Raw genomic sequence first — 10,978 nt, 5'->3', positions numbered from 1 at the left:
TGATGTTTCAGTTGCTACAATGTTGACATAATTACTATACAGTGTACAGTATACTGTTCAACTTTTTGTGAAATTAATATATTCTTTTAAGTTCACAGTAACCTTTTGGAAGGCTGTATTTGCTTGCTGTACATAGAGATAATGTATTACAATTTCGGCATTTTCAGACTTTGTATGAATACTACAAAATACTGAAAAATTCCTTTGTTTTGTGTATAGCTACCTCCATGATACAGTAGCTACCGGGCTGTATTAATTGTTTAGTTGGTAATGATGTTTGCTTTGTAAGCGGCAGGTCCCGAGTTTGAATCCTGGTGGATTATGTTTTCATTATTTTTTTTTATCAAATGGGAAAGATGCGTGGGAATTTTATACATGGAGAATTATGATGTGGGCGGAAATACTGTATACACTCCCGGAGTGTGCTCTAGTAAATATTTTTATTGTTATAATTATAATTTTCAATATTATGTGTATTGTTTGTTTACTTTTATTGTTGCATGTATTATTGTTCTAGATACTATATTATTATTATTATTATTAATATTATTATATTGTATTGTTATTGTCTTAATTTTTTTTTTTTTAATGAAATAGTACAAAAATAAAAGAATTCTCAGCATCATAACAATTTCTCTTTTTTACAGTGTAATGATCAAAGAGAAGATGACGATCTAAGCTGTGAATTATTTGAAGGTGAGTTTCTAAGAATTATATGATATGCAAGATATAATGTTGTCATATAAACAGTATTTGTGAGGAATATTTATGAAATTACCTATTAACAATATTTTTTGTCTGGTATTGAAAGATGACTGGCAGTAATTATTGTCCCAGTACTGAAATTATGTGAATGACAATCCGCATCATCTCTAGTAATTAGCTCAGTTTTACATTTTTTAGATCACAGTTGGGCTAAGTGTGGCCCGCGGGCTGCATGTGGCCTGACAGTGATTTTTTTGCTGCCTGCAAAAACACATAAAAAGCCTATGTGTGCAGCCCGCCAACCATCTTTGACTAGAAAACACCTTGTTTTTTTTTTATGGCCCATCACCTTTCATCTATAAAAATCAACAACAACACATCAATACAACATCAACCAACTATTCTCTCAATCTTCACTGAACTGATGAGCCTATAGGGGTAATCAAAGTACTGAAACAGCTCTATTATGTCCACACTGATATTTCTCTTTTCACTGAATATATTGCCAAGGTTTATGCTTGTTTTGTATGATCTCTCAGCAGCATGTGATACGGTTGATCACAACGTCCTGCTTCATTATCTTGAGACATCATTTGGCATCAAAGGATATGCCCTTGACTGGATTAAATTTTTTATGAGTTGTAAAGTAGTAGGGTTTCCATCTGGTGAATTCTCTGCACATCACATCCTTTACTTAATGCTGGTGTACCCCAAGAGGCTAAGTCATTGACCCCTGCTTACTGTATGTACTGTAGTTTGTACATTAGCCCACTAGGCAACATTATGGGAAGCTATATCACTTCAATGCTGATGATCTTCAGCTATATCTTCCTTTTAGTCCCTGAAATCTTTGTAGCATTGATTCTTTGCTTTATAAATTGCCCCATTGTTTTACCGATATTCAGAAGTGGGTGTTAGTGTGTACAGTAGGCTCAAGCTAAAGAGAAGAAAACAGTTTCTAGTCCTTGCTGTAAAATACCACCTTTCTCTTGATCAGGAAAAATGTATTGATCTTTCACTAGGGGTTACTACAGGTACCACCATGGAGTTATAAAATTAGAAATCAAGCCATCTAGCAGTGTCTACAAATTCGGAGGTTTCATTTTGCTCATCTGCTATTCTTAACCATCAGGTTACTTAGAAATCAGTGGAGAATCAGAAAGTTCATTGATGGGGAAACCTGTCATGCTACTGTTGGGGCTACTTTTCAGGTTAGATTATTGCAATTCTCTGTACACTGGTCAACTGAAGAAAGATATTTCATACATACATTACATCATTTATATAGCACAGTTTGAAAGATATTCACTCTTCCGAAACTTCAAAATGCTTCTACCAGACTTAATTCTTAATTGTCTTGTAAAGGTTGTATACAAACTTGTCACTGAGACCACTGTTCTGTAAGCGTATCAATGACAACACTTTCCCATCTACATCCATCTACTTGTCTTTTCAACATGTTTGGCTGGGTTTGTAGTTTTTGCACTTAATTTTTATTTTTTTAACCAATCAATTACTTCATGACTCATGAAAGGATACTTTGTTGGTTTTTGTTTGGGGGAGGGAGGGGTGGGTGAGGCTTTACTTGATGAAAATATTACAGTGGAGTGTATGTTAGTGCTTTGTAATCGCAAAGAATAAGTGCTAAAAAAGTATCAAACAAGTAACAAGTATATGTCCTCTCCTCTCCTGTATTTTAGGATGTACTGATATTTCTGTATTCTTTAAGATACTGCTAAAGCCTTGTCTGTGCTGCTGATAACAGTTTTCAATTGTTACCATTTTTTTTTATGTAGTCAAGGAATTTGGTACATGCAAAAACAACTGACAGCAACTCCTCAATTGAGTGTAGTTTATTAAGAAATTCATTTTATAACATCAAATAATTTTGCTCTCAGAAACTTAGGATGGAACATTGTTTAAAATGTTAAAGATCATCACCCCTATGGAAGGCAATCGCCGCCAAAAATACAGTTACAAACAAAGGTAAATATTCCTTTAACAAACGTCAGAAAATTGGATTTGAAATTCAGTGGAAGAAATGGATGGAAAACTAGGCTAGACATTCATACAAACAACATTCTTCTGACTCATTGATCATAGTTAGTCAAAGAAATACATATTCTACAATTCAGCAATTAAAGTTTGTCCAATAAGTTTAATTATTTCATACAGAAATTGCAACAAAACCGAGTGACAGTCTGAAGTGTACTTCAAAATCAACGACGATCCATTAGTCAGCGCTTTATGTGGCGATTTGCCTAAGCGATAAGCCTAGGCCCCCTAGAAGGTCTCTCAAAACTCTTCATATTTTTAGTCTGAATGAAAATATAAATCGAGTCAACCTTAATCTCAAATCTATGAATCATTTGTAAAAATTGTCTACAAAGTATCTTCTATGCTAACTTCATTACATTTTTAACAATTTAATATACACTACTTTCGACATCATGCAATTAGCATTAGCATTGCTCTTCGTGCGATGTTTTTATTTTTTCATACCCACTAAAGGAAATTGTGATGACGTCATCTTTGGTGAATAATTTGGTGTATTGCATATTATTTTAGAGTCTTCAGAAATTGAAAAATGTTAAAAGATTATTAGTCCAGTGGTGGACCGTAGGGTAAATTGCAGGGTATGCTATATATTGTCATATCTAGGATGTACAAGGGGGTCGCACATCCTCCCCCTACCCCTAAAAAAATACTCTCCCATCCCCTAGTTGTGCCCCGCCCACAAATCATGCTCAAGTAATTTGAAATCACCTCATATCACCTTATTTTGTGAGTTATCCCCTCATAATCACCGATCCCCAACTTTACCTTCCTGACATCATCAGCTCCCTTCCATTTTAAGACCCGCCACTGATGCTAGGGCCTGCTAGTGATAGGAAAAGTTTGGAAGCCTACTACTATACAGAATCAGATTGCATTTTATAGTCAAAATACAATGCATGTTATTTTTAACACCGGCGTGGTTGTCTTCTCTTCAAAAGAATTCTTATTCCTGTACTTTAACAAATTTCAATTCAAATAATAATAATTCAAAGTTTCTTCTATACCGGTCATATGTATGTAAATATATTTAAACTTTAATCGATTCAGATTAGGCATGTAGATAGAATACCCGATCGGCAGTGGAGGTCCTGATTTGTGAGAAGAGCATGCCCACATACTCTTGGAAGCACTGCTTCCATTCCAGTGTTAAATTGGTTATTCTGACGCCACCACACGGTTGTCACAATAGCAAATTTGAGCGTTGTAGGGTATGCTCTGACTTCCATTGACTCACTTAATACGTGATTGGCTGATTTTAAAGACCAGCCATGCGGAAATTCTAAGTACAATGCGATAGGCCCGACTGTGACTTATCCTAGGTACCAAAGTAGGCCAAACATTGAAAAACTTTGCTAATCCAATGAATATAGCATTCCACCCGAAACATTAGGGTGTATAAGATCCTGACTAAGAAATCCTAAATAAAGCGGAGAAACTGTACTAATTATATTTTTTTAATTTGTTTTAGCCAGGGTATGCACTGCATACCTTGCTTGCCTTGACGGTCCGCCACTGCCCTAGTCTCCATGTAGAATTATGGAAATTCAAAAGACAACTTTATGAATTCAAAGCTTATCAAAAAATTATTTTAAACCTTTTTGTTGGTCAAAGTCAAGAACACCCATTTTTAAAATTTTGAATCATAACATAATGTTGATGAGTAACCTTTAAAATTAAGATGAGGGCTGTGATCAGTGCTAATAATAACAATGCCATTGTAATACTGTATTATTATACTGAGTTGTACTATGTTTTTTTTTAGAAAGGTCATTTACAAGAAGGAAGGCAGCTGACTCGTGTGGTAGGGTACATAATGAAAGAATTCCTTCCATACATAATCGATAAAAGCTAAAATGGTGCATGAGGATCGTTACCAAGTAAGGATTATTCATCTTGTTAAACTCATTCCTAGATCACAATATATCACACCCACACTGACAGAATTGCATTAAAGATTTTTTCCTTGTATACAAGACACTTCACCACTGGGCAACTTACAGCATGTAAAAGAACACGCCAAACTACTTGAAACACTTTTCACACCCAAATGCCGTTTTAAAATTTTTGGGGTAAGGTCTTTCTGTGTTGCCGCCGTGGAATGATCACCCAGTTTATATTCGCGAGTCTCCTTCCTTGACTACTTTTGAAAGCAGCTTAAAACTCAACCTTTTTGCATCCTTGTGATCCCATGTTTTCTCCTTTGAACTGTCTTGTTTCTCACCTCTGTTTTTTGGTAGGCTAGTTAGATGCCAAAACAATTACAGCACCTAATGGAAGTACTGGCCACCAGTGGTTTCAAATTGCCTAGAAAACAGTGCAATGGTTGTGGTTCCTTGCACTAGTCTGTTTAATGTGGTTTTCCCTTTTTTGGGTTAATTTTAGGATAGTCTGTTCTATTTTATTTTCTCTATTCTCTGAATCTATCAAGTTTTCTGCTTTTCCTTTACCTTATGTATTTGTACCTTAGAAATTAACTTATTACTATTATTGTCTCGGTTGGCCTATATTTTCTGTGTAAAGCGCATAGGGTCAATGTGAAATATGCGCTAATATAACATTATTATGGTATAAGCTCGGCCTTAATCATATCGGCTATCCCTACACAGGCCTAGCCTAGGCTATGATGTCGATGAGAGATAGGCCTAGACCTAGAGGCCTACAGTAGGCTCAGGTTTAGTTAGCATAGCTAGAGCCTATCCTCTATCTCGAGAATCTTGGTCGATATGGATCGGGTCATTATGGCTATTCTTCAGCAATGCTATAGTGCAGCGTTCCGCAAACTTTTTACATGACGGCCTACTGTATTTACGATGGCACCAAGCCGTGGCCCAGCAGCCCAGCCGCGCCAGAGACCAACATACCAAATCCTTGGCAAGAACTTTTGATCATGAAGCCTCCATGTATATACAATATTTTGACATCATTATCTGTTCTCGTAGTGATAAAATTTTATTGTATACAAATTAAATATTATTTTATTAAAAAATATAATACCGTACATTTGTGTTTCCCCACCCCGCTCCCCCAACAATTATTGCTTGTTCTTCTTTCTACCCTGATTCAACCAAACACGGTTCACATAGCAGGGCCGTAGCCACGAGAATGGAAATGGTCAGGTTGCGAGCGAAGCGCGAGCACTGATGATTGTAAACTGTAATTACATTAAGCCATTAAACTGTAATATTATTAACTAAGACCAATCAACACATAACATAAAACATGTACATATCAAAATTATTATGTTTAATCTTTCCTTGTCGGTGCTTGCATAAAACGTGATTTGGATCTAACATGATGATATTGATAAAAAATCGAAATTCTCTGTACAATATTATGCTAAACATACAGAGTGGACTTCCTTATGTTGTGGTCATATTAGACTGAAATATTATTATTAAAGAAGTCTATTCAACAAACAACATAAAACATATACATATCAAAGTTATTAGGTTAAAGTTCTCATGTCGGTGCATGCATAAAACGTAATTACTTAAAATTTGGATATCTGAGATTGACAGACAAAATTCTCTATACTATATATACTAATTTAACAAGTGGATTTCCTTGATTTAAGGAAATATATGTATATTGAGATACGCAAAGTTTAGTAGGTTAGAAGTTTAAAGGAGAGGACTTCCATGTTGTGGTCATATTAGACTGGGATATACAGTATGAGATTTACATAACATTTGAATATGTACTGAATAAAAATTCTTAAATTTTACATTTTAATCAGCAATCTATCAGAAATACGGTGGATTGGTTATACTGTACTGTAAAGCCTTCAGAACCCCTGCAATACTAAAACTGGGATCCAACAGGCAGTGAATATTGCATTTTGATTTTAAGTGTAGATGTTTTTCACATATTTTAAATTTTTTTTTAATTCTTCTTAGTTTGTATAATTCATATGTTATATTTTCCACAGACAGATAAATGAATGCCTGAACTGATGTTTTATGGGTTTCAGATTACTTTCTATACAAAACAGATATCATAAATTATCTATTGTCCGACTGTGTGCATTGAACATTTGACGACAACGATGTCTCCAAATTCCCAACTGTAACTTAGGCTACGGGCCTCGCTTGACACTTCACATAAAAGGGCCTGTTAATTAACCTTGCACAGCTTCCTCCTCCTCATCATCATCATCTTCATCATCATAATTATTAATTGTCCATAGCAAAGTAGAGAAAAACTATGAATTCAAAGTGTATTCAATAATAGACGTCTCATAATGCACAAAGTTATATTTATTTATTTATTTATTTGTTATTTATACTGGGTTTCCTCTTCAGTACAAATTACTGTTCTCCCAGAGGGCCCAGTACACATAAAACAGTCCACGACACACAAGACAAACATACACACATGATGCTTTACACAAACTAAATCTCAATATTAGGCTTAGGGAGTGGAGTTGTTGTCGTCGTGAGAAAAAGTCCTGCAACTGACAGGAATTGAACCCATGACCCTGGGATTGGAAGGGAAGCATCTTAACCACCAAGCTATTCAACTCCACTCAAGTGTATTTCAAAGAACCTAGAAAACAAAAACTTTTTGAATATCTAAAATTTATCTTCCAGCGACAAAACAAGCTAGCTCTCATGACTCTCCCAATATGGGAACCCGTCTGTGCGAAAGCCAGGGTAAACTCTGGATCTGTGCTTGACAGGTATTTAATGCTTAAATAAGGTATATTTACAGTATGTTTATTAATAGAAAATAATGTTGCATACTAGAACTATCAGGAATAAATATACAGATAATTAGGCTCCCGAGGGGACATAGACACAAAAACCGCTTATAACTCAAATAGCACACATCATCATCTGGCACTTCAGCAGCGTGTGCAAGCGACGCATTCGCTGCATTCGCTTTATTAAAAACTATTTTCTCCATGATAAAACGTCTGTTTATTTTTTTTCTTCAATTTCCAAAAATAGTTTGCGGAACGTCGCTATAGTGCATTAAGATAGATAGCGAAATTAAAAGTTTAAATTTAGGGTCAAGCCAGCTCCACCAATCGATACCTCAAATTTACATGAACACGTCGGGACAATGTTTATCAATGGGTCTTTTGAATGTCAGTAGTACAGATACATAGCCTTACATGCATCTACCTACTTCATTCAAGAGAAACATTTCTCTCATGTCCAACTAGGCTAGGCTTACTGTATATTTCACCTACAAGAGGGTAGCCCAACATAACTGGGGAAAATCCAGTAGGGGAGAGGGACGACACGGGGAAAGGGCACGTGCCTGCCCCGTTTTGCCACTAATTTTTTTTTTTTATTTCAATGCAATGTATGTGCTATTTATTCTGAAACTGTTGTTATTATAATGATAAATATTATTGTCTGTGAGTGACATTAGCACAGTTTGGTAGAGAAATATGTAGCACACTCTGGAAATCCTTGACCCAATGGAGGATATTCAAACCGATTAGGGTTAAAACGACCTTATTCAGCACTAAACAACATATGATCTATACGAACATACCTACAGTAGTACCAGAGATTCATCCAATTTAACCTCATATATTCAAGGTCCAAAATCTGTCTCCGTAAACCACTTGAATTTTTTTACACATTTTCCGTTCTTAACCCTGAATCTATTATTCACCTAAAAATTCAATCTCCTCAAAATCTTATTTTTGCATCATTTGCTTACCACAAACCACTTCAGACAAACCGCCTGTTTTTGGCCGGTAGTTGTATGCGGTATATTGCAAAAAAAGAAAAAAGAAAGAAATTTTGTACTTATTTTATATCTATATAACAAACTTCAGAAAGAGCAACGGCATTATAGTGCTCCCCATACAACATAATCATTATGTAGAAAGAATTAAGGCCAACGCTGGATGTGTCCATTAGCTAAGGTTGGCACTGTAGATTTTAACCCTAACATACTGTACTTCTTCTCCAGGAAGTACATGTGAAATCACTACTCCCAGACCATAAGCCACCAACCAGATGCATTCGCATATTCACATCATAATGATATAACAACTTGCTATTCATAAGCTACATTTACTATATTGAATGCCTTTTCACATGCAGAGGTCCAATTTCTGGTTACCTCTTAACGTTGTAAATTATTTAAGGGGTAGATAACAGAGGATAAATTTTGCAGAAATTTTTCATAATATTTATAATTTGTGACAGGCTCTGGTTAAAACCCTCCCAGTTGTTGCAATTTCCCACAAGCACCAGAAACGTAATGTTTTTGCGTTTTACCAATAGAACCGAAAATTGGTAGCACCAATCGGGAAGGAGGGTGGCACACTCAAATCATCAAATGTAATATTACTGAATAAGTTATAAATCATTAAGTAATCAAATATAATAAGGGATTGGACTGTTTAAAAATCTATTGGTTTTTGTGTTAAATTGCGTGATTTTGTTACCATTGCGGAGGTTTTTATTGTGGCTGTGATAACGAATACGTGGTACAAGATCATAAGAATGTGATGTTGAAGTGAGACCCTTGGCGAATTTGAGACAGTGTCCCACCCTCCTTTCCGAGAGCAGTTCGAGTTCGCAAAGGCCAAGAGCATGTTCATAAGAGTTGAAATTTCTGCCTAGGATAATATGGCATGCTCTTTTCTGTATCACTTCAATGGTGCTACTTAAATCTTGAGTGAGACCCTGCCACACAACATCAGCATATTCTACTGTATTGAAGTACATTTCTGCAAAATATCAATCACTATCAAAAGTATATTAAAATTATTTTTAATATACAAATCTTGATAATATATTATTGATTTTTGAATCTTCAGAAGCTGTTCTCTCAAAACCTACATGGCTGATATCCAATGAATTACGTGCATAACTTTAATAACGTGCTAATACTCAACCGATTTTCATCAAATAAACACTGTTTTAACCTAATCTTTAATATTTGTATTGTTTTAATACATTTCAATTTCATGCTGGGGAGGGGGTCCAGCTGCAATGACATTCTGCACCACCCAAAGTTACCAACGAGAGCAAAGTAAGTGTGGTCAGGCATCTCTCAAAATCTCTTTAGTTGTCCAGGGGGCATAACAATTTAGGGGTTTCAAAGGCTTTAATCCCCTGTGCAGGGTGGTGACAACAAATCTATAAAAAAAAAAGTAATAATCTGCCTATCCAAAACATTCTATTGCGGATTGCCAATCCCAGGTTGGTCTAATTTGGGCTATACTATGCAAAGCCAAATAAAAATATACACTCCCAGAGGGAATTGCGAACTCTAGCACCAATTCACAATTTGTATCAGACACACTGACATACCAGCACTTATATGTACAGTTTAGTTTAATAGGTAGCGGATAAAAATTAATTTTGTATTTGATGCCTACACAGTGTTAAATTCTTACTTTATTTTTTTGGCAGTTTTTTGGAGAATCATTTACAAAACAATTTCTATCTGCTAAACAATCGGTGTAGGCCTGTCCACAACAGACACTAGGCTGCCAACCACCTCACCATGCAAATGATTTTGATAAGACCAACACATGCCCAATCATTGCGTGCAGAGAATCACTCAAATGAAATTTCCTCCATGGTAGTACGTGTACTAAGCATGCGCTAGACACGAAAAGATGTCCAACCGATCGAAAGAAATGATACCCAATTATATAGGCAAACAACTCCATTATCACTAAAGCCATTGCACGTTTCAAATGAGCCTGTCGGCTATGATAATTCTTGGCTACTGTATTTTTAGCAACATCAGTAGTGATCAGTACACAGAGCGTGTCTTATATCGTGAAACGTACTAGTAACAGAAAGTTTTTAAATATATTTGATGATGCTTTCAACTAATGTATTACTATTAAAACATAATATGTTTTTCATTTTTTTTATAGGCAAGAAGACTGTACAGGCCTTCCTGATAAATACACCAATTCTTGAGGGGATTGCTGAAAACGACAAGAAGTAAAAGCTGTAAAACAGTATATTCAATGAGCCCAAAAAACAAAGGAAGAAAAAAAAAAAGAATTTGTAAGGTCATTATGATTATTATGCAAATTCGTCTCAGGCAAATTTAAGGGTGCAAAAATCAATAAAATCAAACCCTCAGCAATTACTGGAGTTTTATGTAGCATTTTGCATTTGGTTATTAATATGGATAGGCACATTTTAGAGCTTTTTAAACTGAGGTAGATTCTTATGTGCTCAAAAGAGGAACTGCTCTAGTTTATTGTACAAATGCTCAATCA

General features: G+C 35.4%; 1 long non-coding RNA gene across 1 annotated transcript in view; it reads left to right on the top strand.

Annotated features, from left to right (window-relative positions):
* Positions 1-10,740, top strand: part of LOC117104752 — a 41,066-nt gene extending 30,326 nt beyond the window's left edge. Inside the window, exon 4 of the long non-coding RNA XR_004444812.1 lies at positions 10,625-10,740. This is a non-coding gene — a long non-coding RNA (uncharacterized LOC117104752). The remainder of the gene's footprint in view (positions 1-10,624) is intronic.
* The last annotated feature ends 238 nt before the right edge of the window (positions 10,741-10,978 follow it).

This window comes from Anneissia japonica, unplaced genomic scaffold, assembly GCF_011630105.1.
Source record: "Anneissia japonica isolate Jap-2015-1 unplaced genomic scaffold, ASM1163010v1 scaffold18791_len51362_cov107, whole genome shotgun sequence".
NCBI lineage: Eukaryota > Metazoa > Echinodermata > Crinoidea > Comatulida > Comatulidae > Anneissia > Anneissia japonica.
Note: the sequence above shows the minus strand (reverse complement) of the source record. Positions and strands in the feature narration are given on the sequence as shown.